Source organism: Seriola aureovittata, chromosome 7 (assembly GCF_021018895.1).
Source record: "Seriola aureovittata isolate HTS-2021-v1 ecotype China chromosome 7, ASM2101889v1, whole genome shotgun sequence".
NCBI lineage: Eukaryota > Metazoa > Chordata > Actinopteri > Carangiformes > Carangidae > Seriola > Seriola aureovittata.
Window position 1 is genome coordinate 20,778,916 of NC_079370.1, and position 8,189 is coordinate 20,787,104.

Genomic DNA, 8,189 nt, shown 5'->3' on the forward strand with positions numbered 1-8,189 from the left:
ACACACACACACACACACACACACACACACACACACACACACACACACACACACACACACACACACACACACACACCTCATAACACACTCTCTCTCTCTTCCTTTCTTTCACTCTTCACTCCTCTTTTCTTCTTTTTACCACATCCCTTACTTTCTCCCTTCCTTTCTGCTGCTAACCCTTTCAACACACACACACACACACACACACACACACACACACACACACGCTATATGCCTCCCTCTCCTGACCACATCCCCTCCTCTCTCCTCTCCTCCCAACCTCAGGTCGTGTGGTAATGAGTGTGTGATGGAGCCTCGTGGCTACCAGACTGGCAGAGGTATTTTTAGCACTTCTGGTGGTTTCCATCACTAAATATGCTCCAACTTCATATTTCAAGATTGAAACCAACCTCAAAGGAGAGGAATGGATAGTTTGTTGCAGTTAGTTTAAGCTATTAGACGTCGTTGTTAAACGTAGAGATTTGTGGATTGCTGGGCAGGAAGGTAATTGGTGATAACTGAAAAAATAACAACATGGTGTTGGATAAAAAAGAAAAGAGAAAAAGGCAAAGAACCTCACATGAGGAAAAGTAGAAAGTAGCAAAAAAAGAGTTACATTACCTCAGTGCTACAGCTACGTACCTTGAGGGAAAATAATGAGTGGAAACTCATCACATCCAATCAGTCAAAGCAAAGAATTTGCCTTAATGCGGCAACTGTTTTTTTTATTTTAAACAGATGCAGTAACAGTAATTCAATTGAACCTGGCATAAGCATTTTACCTGTCCATGCATTCAGTCATAACATGACACTAAACTGTATATCTGTTCACCTATAAAGGTGACAACCATTTACCTAATGTTTAATACAATCAGGAGACACACTTTTGATTAGATGTGACAAAAGCTAATAAATGAAAAAAAAGCATAACTGGGAGCAGCCTGATGTAGGTTTGGCACTGGTCCCATTGTTCAGACCCACAATCATGAGGGAGCAGCACCAAAAAAAACCCCAAAAAGCCTCCTCAAGATCCCTTTGTACCATTTCTCTGTGTAGTGCTGGAAGATTGGAGGAGGGTTGAACACCAAACGACACTAAACACATAATAGACTTGCATAAAAAGAATAACAACAATAATCCTGAAAAATCCTGCTAAAATCAAACACCTTTCTCAGTAGCAACACACCTGTCTCTGGCATCCAAAAAAGGCTGAAAAGTCTTGGATGAAAGTTCAAGAGTTTATTCAGGACCAGGCAGCTTTGAAATCAGAACTGATTTAAATTAAAAGTTGACATCTGCTATACAGGTGTTGTGTTGCATATATTTGTAAACCACAGGCAAGACACAAGAGCCATGACAAAGTATGCTCCACAAAATAATGACTATAAAAAAAAAACTGACTTCACCAAGGACCTCACCAAGTATCAGCAGTTTCCCTGGAATGATGGCTGACCTAACTGTATAGTTTGGACACGCTCACGTGTGCTGTTTTTGTTGCAGAAAGAGTGCTGCCTCAACCACATTTCGTGCTGATAAAAAACTTGTCATGCATTGCTCACTTTGTTTCCATAATGGCCTGTCAGCTGCAGTTGCCACTAAATAGTGTATTTAACTCTCCAACACTTAGCAGAAACTCCAGTAACACAGCCAATTTGTTCCCATAAGGATCCCACTACAAACTTTCCTACCACTTCTTTTTCCATTTTCAGCTTGTTGTTGTTGTCTTGAACTGTTAGCTGCCTGTGTTGTGAAACCTCAGTAATAGTGATCCTGCTGCTAATCTACAAATGTCCTTCATAAAAAAATAAAACAGTATTGTTATAATCAAACAAGCTCACCTACCAGTTATACTGACTACAAGAACACAGATGTTCAAAACAAATAAAGGCCCGACAGCATGACAAAAATGTGCCTACCCACACGTCTAAAACTTAAAATTAACTAATCATTTTTTTCTCTATCAAAAATGAAAAAAAAAAGGCTTTTACACAGAATGTGCTTAGCTTTGTTTAGTGAAGCTAAGCTAATTGGCTGCTGGGCTTAGCTTCATTTTCACCATACACACAAGTGATATTGGTTTCTTATCTAACCTTCTGCAAGAAATCAAATAAACACAAATACTATTGCTTTAAAGTTATCTTATTTCATTAATTACCAGATTTCCAAACCATTAATGATTTAAAGATAATTTGGATTTCTGTTGCTTAACCATGGTACTTTTCATCTTTGAAATACAGTATGCGTTAGTGTTTTTACATGGACAAATTCTCACAGACTGAGGAGAAGACCAGTGATTCTTCTGTTAACGCAATCTACCTGCTCCAAGTTACACTTAATGTTTTATAGTCCAAAGTAAAACACTAAAGGAGATCGCTTGTATGGGAGTCAGTCAAATCTATTTGAATAATACATAAAGTGTCAAATGATCTATGTTTTTTTCCCTGTAAGAAACAAAGTTAAGCGAAAAAAGAAATCGTAGAAAGCCAAGAATCTCCTTTACTCCTTTATGTTGTTACAGATTTTCTGAGGCCAGACTTGAAATATTCAATAAAATATATTAAATGACTCTATTTAAGAACAAAGGTTTAACATGTTTGTCATGGGGAAGTACGAGAACATTCAGTGAGGTACAGCATCTAATTTATGCTGATCAAAATATTATCATTTGTTCTGCTTGCAAAAAGAGAGAGCCTTCTAAACTGATTGATGGCTCACAGCGGAGCACAGATCTTATTCTTCCTCTCATTTGAAAGCTTCCACGTTTTTACAGAGCGCTCCATCCCCTCTATCTTTATTTCTGTTGGCAGGCTCATCTCATTCTCCCTGAACATCTTTCCTCTTTCACAAGGAGGCTCATTGTCCATGGAGGAGAAGGTTGGTTTATGGTCCATGCAGAGACAAGTGGCAGAAGTGCATTCCATAACTTATTGGGACCCATAATCCCACAACTCCACATCTGCCATGGTGTGTTTGCACCGTTTCACTGCTGGGGTCAGTTCAATCCAGTCTGTACAAAGTATATACAGAAGCTGCGTTTCCTGTTCTCTGGATGTTTTCACTGTATTCTCATATTTCTAAACATAATCACATCAGTGTAACAACAACATAAAATTTGCAACCGTGACATGTCCTGCCAAAGCCAAGTGCTGGACAGAAAGCACTCTGAAAATGAAATGAAAGTGAGTTATAGCCTTGGTTGTCACACTCATTATTGATCATTTTCATATAGTGAATTAGCACAGGACAATCTGTTCTCTGTGTGTTTACTGGAAGCATCTTCCTTTCATTACGTCTGTGAAGTTCTGCTTTTACTTTCTGTCCATCTGGCTCCCTCTCAGTTTCTCCTCCTGTCTTTTCTGTCTTGTCATTTGAGTCTGTGCAGAAGTCTTCTGACTCAGTAGGCCTTCTGGGAAATAGAGTTCAGAAGGCTCTAATCCTTTCCACTGAAACCACAGCTTTGTTTTGTATGTCTGTGTTTTTTGTGCACTGTCTACATGATAATGATTCATGGTTTACTATGATAAAAATAGAAAAATAATAAAGCATTGTAAAATAAAGGAAACCATATATCAAGTAAGTGTACACAGTATGCCACAAGCTTCTAGTCTAACTCGTCTGTCCTGTGAGAGGCTGATGTTGATGCAGTGCTGAAATCAGAACCAGATTATGCTGCACGCTTTAAAAAAACAATGAGGAACACATCCAGCAAGGGGACCCTCAGAGGTGCAGTAGTTTTTGTGGATCTTGAATATACTCTACAGGCTATTGGCAATTATGATTTCTAAATAATCGTAATGTTCTGAACTTATTTTTAGAGCTGTTAGATATAGGTTATGACAGACTCAAACATGGATTTATTTGGGGCGCTATAGCTAAGACAGTGAAGCATGAACTGCAAAACCCCTCGTTCAAGTCCGGCCTCAGACCTTTGTTGCATCTCTCTCTCCCTCCGTCATTAACTGATAAAGGGATAAATGTGCCTCGGAATAATTATCAAAATTTTTATTCAAGCCACCAGGATGTATCATAACCTGGCTGAAGTTGTTCTTAGTTATAACTTGATCTTTAAAGAATCAGGAAATGATACCAATAATAAACCAATAATGAATCCATTAGTAACAACTTACAAACACACTATAAAGAGGTCCTTATGACAAAGTGGCTGTCTCGAGAAGGATACCCATAGCCTCAGTTTGAAACTAGGACGGGACACCCACCAACTCTCTCAGTCTTTGCTACCATGCTAATACTAACATTTCATTACCAATGAAATGGGTCCATGAGGGTTGTCCTTTCTGTTTTCAGCCAGAGTCGCTCCTCTATAGGGAAGCCCAGTGTGCTCTGACCTCCGCCCTGACCACATGACCCTGCTGTGACTGCCTTGGTAAACTGCTTGTGGCTAACAAATCCGTGGCACCCAGATTCCACAGGGTGTATCCAGCACTTACAGCTTGCTGGGACTAGTTTGGTATTGTAAACCTTTTTCCTTGCATACATCTACTACATCTTCCCAGAGCAAAGTGAGCTTTGCAAAGTAAACAGAGTGCTGAGTAATGGACAAGAACACCAGGTCAACTCTTTGGCAGCTGCTGTTCTCCTGTAGAATTATAAATTGCTCATAGTCTTGGACAGTCTTGACATTTGCAAAGACATTTTGCATCTTTTCGACTTTGGTGGTCTACTGTAACTGTATGACTTTGACCCTCTGGGTGTGTGAATTATGGGTTATCTGGAGGAACTCCTAGTTTCAGTTTCTCCCCTTGTCTCCTTTGATCTTTGGATCAGCCTCTCAATTTTTTGTTACTCTCAAACATGTGCTCTTTATGTTGGTGATGTATGGGATTTGACAGTTTGAATAAATGTTGGTAAAGTAGTCTGCAGCTTCTCAGTGCTGCCATTATTCTCCATTTTGACTGATAACTCTTGGAGACACTTAGTAGTTAATTTCTGCCTTTCAGTATTGTTTTTTATCCCATGGGTCAGAGGGAAAATATATCTGTAGATCGAACCAAATATGAAGCATTACACCAGCATGTGGGTGTTTGAACTTTGTAGCATTTTTGTGTCAGTAACTTAAATATTTTTCCAGTATTTTCAGAAAATTAATGTCAAATTTTCTCAGGCAGAAGCAATAAAATGCAATAAAAAACAATATCAACAATATAGGCTCTTCTTACAAATCCTGCTGGTATTTTGGACAATCACAACCTGGCTTGTGTCATGCAGTAATGTTTCTCAGTTGGTGATATAGTGATACAGCTGTGTGAGTGCCTTTAGAGCCACACCACTCACAGCTGTAGCACATTCCAACCAATTTTCCTTTAAATCACCAACTCTGAAATCTGATACTGTACTAACCAGAACCTTTCTCTTACCCATTGGCACAGTGTCCTGACTAAACAAATGCGTTCAGTTTGTGTCCATGACACATTAATCTAACACACAAACACGCAGGAATCTGGACTGGCTAAAGAGCAAGAGGCTGGAAGCCTCACTCAGACACCATAGTAATGTGACCTCTGTTATCCACCCGTAAATGACCAATACAGCAGAGTGAGCAACACTTAAGTCACTCACAATGTGCAGACTGTCCTGCATGTTCAATTCCTAACCATATGCTTGTGACTGATGCCCCTTTTTCCATTTGAGCCACTGCCAGTGTACAATCCTGCTCATATTTTAAACGTTATGCTGAGATGCCCATAGCAATTCAGTTCCATACTTAAAAATGGGAGATTCTGATTTGCTACCCAGGCCACAAGCTTTTTGCACAAATAAACTGGGACACAGACCTCATGCCTTTAAGCTATACAATATGGTACAGATCTTCAGGAGATTTCACTCACAATTTGGTTTGTTTATACACTGCATTTGCAGTTATGGGTTGTAGAAATCCTTATTTCAGACTTGCATACTGTAGCTCAAGAATATTCTACTGTTATTCAGGATGATTAGTCTTCAAAATAGTAATGTAAACATGAGTTTAATACTGTTATGTGCAGGTGACACAGCTGTTTTATTTGTCTCGCTCTTTGCTTTCTGAAAGAAAAGCATAAAAGATTATGTTTGTTCATGGTCTAATTAACAGATAACTAAAATGTTTGACCCATGTGCTCAGCTGTACATCTGTTAAGTGCAGACCTAACAGCAACAGCACAGTGATAGTGGCAGCATCATTTCTCCTTAAAATCAAAATGAATGCAGAATTATGGCTGGGAATACAGGAAGAAGACCTGTTGCAGAGAATTGATCGCCTCCGTGCTGACCCAGGAGACAAAGCCAAAGCTGAGTCAGAGCCCAAACTTCAGCTGAACTGAGAATGTGGACAAGGCCTTGACAGTTTCAATTTGCTCATTTTTCCCATTCTGTGTGATGGAGCTGGAGCAATTTAGCAAAGTAGGACTGGACAAAAATTACAGTGTCCAGATGTGCAAAGATGAGATTATTCAACAGAGGCTCCCAGCTGTAATTGCTACCAAAGGGCCCTGACAATTTTCTCATCATATTCAGATAGAGGAATATTTTGGCTTAAGCGTTCATGCTACTGCTTTATATTTTTAACTTCTTGCTTTCAGGGAACAACTACAACTGTTATCATTTGATTTTCAGGCTTACCACATGCAATCCTTGAAGCGTGTGAGGAGCGAGGAGTGGGATTCACATGGAAAAATCAATATTTTTTATATTAACAGTGGATCAAATGACTTGTTATTTGTGATGAACCCACAGAAAACCATCACCAACTTTACAGTTCCCCACAGCTCTACAGAGCCTTTTGGTGCCTTTTTGCACAAAGTTAGCAAGTAAGCAAGTAGGTAGTGCATGTAGAGGAGCATTTAGCTAAAGGTTTTCTCAGGAGCTGGTGGAGACCAAAACAGAACTAAAAGGACAGTGAATATCACTTTCATTCATTCATATGTTTACCTAAACTATGATGGGGTACAATGTATGAGGACTGTTTGGGTAAGGAATGCAAAGTTGATTACTATCTTTGTTGACATACAGTGCAGTACATGACCAGCATTTCAACTGCACCAAACAGTAGCTTACATCTAAACAAAGAGTTCAGTTACTGTAAACTGTGTGTTTGAATTTGTTGTCTCCCAGGAGAATGCTTTCCTCAGAGAAGCTACAATAAAAACGAATTGCCTTGACATTGATGATTTTGTCTTGTCCCTTTTTTATTGGCTCCAGGCTAGTACCAGCCAAGGATATTACAAATGTGTGCAGCCGGGGTTGTGTTCGTAGCCAAACGTTGACAGTAGTGAGGAGTGGGATTCATATGGAACATATTGTTGTTATGAGCGGTGGAAGCTGTCCAGCTGCCTACAGAGCAAGAAATGTACAGAATCATATGGTCAAAAACCACAGCGTTGTTACTCCACACAGCTACAACCCGGTCTTGCGCTCTAACACACACAGGACAAATCTTCTACATAAACAAATGGATGCGCACAAGGACACCCAGCAGGCACATACACAAATCACCCCCACACACACACATACAGCTCTCTCACTCGCATGCACATTTAATGCTGATATAAATCAACTGCCCAATTTTTTGTTGGAGTGCAGAACAATTTTTTCCGAAATTCCACAAAATGATCTGCAGTAATTTATGGTGTGTTTTCCACCGAGGGGAGTGATACTGGGTTCTGGGCTGTAAACGTTGCTCTGCCATGTTTATTTTCATTTCATTTTGTTCTGCCTCTACTAACACTTTACCTTGGTGATTTAAGGAGGCTGAGAGTGGTTTTGGAATACAACCAGCTGGCAGTGTGTGTGTGTGTGTGTGTGTGTGTGTGTGTGTGTGTGCGTGTGTATGTGTGTGTGTGTGTGTGCGTGTGTGCGTGTGCGTGTGTGTGTGTCTGCATGTGCATGTCCTCTGAAGCCTTAAGATACTCAATCCTCTTCTGGTCTACTTTACTCCATTCTTCAGTGTGTCTGTAATAAGGTGAGATGGAACAGCTTCACCTGACGTACATGGCACCTGTCATCTCAGCCAGGTTCTTGAGGTGAATGAAATTCAAGTATTGTGTAATTTATATGTTAGCAATAATTAGCAAGTGTTGGCATCTGTGCTCCCCATAAATGGCTTATAGCTTAGCTTGTTAATTAGATAATTAGCCAACAAACAGACTAACTTTGGGTTAGCCTACGAGCAAGATGCCCAGACAACCAGTTGTGCT